Genomic DNA, 969 nt, shown 5'->3' on the forward strand with positions numbered 1-969 from the left:
AATCCCAGATGATCCTCCAAGGTGAAAGGTCATTGCTAAACCACGAAGATGCCGGGATTCTTGGCCTCCGGAGAAGAATTCAATCCGGAGCCAGAGATGAGGCTTGATCGCTCAGAGCTTTTGTGTAATAATTTTTTCTTTAAAGTATAAAAGAGATAGAGAAAGCTTCTGACATAGACATCAGAAGGAAGCAGAGAGGGTGCCTCCCAGCTAGTCTTTAGCTGAATGTTACATAGCTACTAGCAAGCTGTTAATTATAGAAAGGAGATGTCTCAAAACTCAAAACTGAGTGGCACCAGGCCCCTCACCCACAACATGCATTTTGAGATAACATTAGCACCAGCTGAGTTATCCCAGGCCATAAAGCAGTTGACATGAATCTTGAAGAAAGGCAGGTTTCCAAGTAAATACGGAGTTTCATTAACATAGATTAGGAGAACAATGTATGAGTAAACATACTGGTTTGTCAAGTCAGTTCTGAATCTTAGGTGGAACTGACTTGACACAGTCTAGGGCAAATACATAGTTCCCTGGTGGCTCAGTGGGTAAAGCGTCTGCCTACAATGCAGGAGACCTGGGTTCGATCCCTGGGTTGGGAAGATCCCCTGGAGAAGGAAATGGCAACCCACTCCAGTATTCTTGCCTGGAAAATCGCATGGACTGTAGCCTACTCCATGAGGTCACAAAGTCCCTTCCCTTCCTTAACATAGCTTAAGACAATAAGAAAAACGCATTGTTTAGCTCAAGGTTTGAGAAAAGTTAAGATCTGGTGGAGCCAGGTGTCATCATGGCAACACAGAATTTTAAGGGAAACCTCTTTTTAAATTTGTATAGAGAAGGGGAAAAACTCTTTAACATTTGTTTGTTTCCTCCTGCTGCTAAAGAGAGAGATTAAAAAATGTCTGACATTTGCAGCCTATTTCCTCTGTTTGGAGACCTCTAGCCTTCCTGCCTGTTACCCTCAATTTT

The 969-nt window shown here is 42.8% G+C and overlaps 1 non-coding gene across 1 annotated transcript; it reads left to right on the forward strand.

The window, feature by feature from the left end:
- Window positions 1-527: 527 nt before the first annotated feature.
- Window positions 528-599, forward strand: TRNAC-ACA (transfer RNA cysteine (anticodon ACA)). Its single transcript has one exon. It is a non-coding gene; the product is annotated as a tRNA-Cys (tRNA).
- The last annotated feature ends 370 nt before the right edge of the window (window positions 600-969 follow it).

This window comes from Budorcas taxicolor, chromosome 4 (genome assembly GCF_023091745.1).
Source record: "Budorcas taxicolor isolate Tak-1 chromosome 4, Takin1.1, whole genome shotgun sequence".
Taxonomy (NCBI): domain Eukaryota; kingdom Metazoa; phylum Chordata; class Mammalia; order Artiodactyla; family Bovidae; genus Budorcas; species Budorcas taxicolor.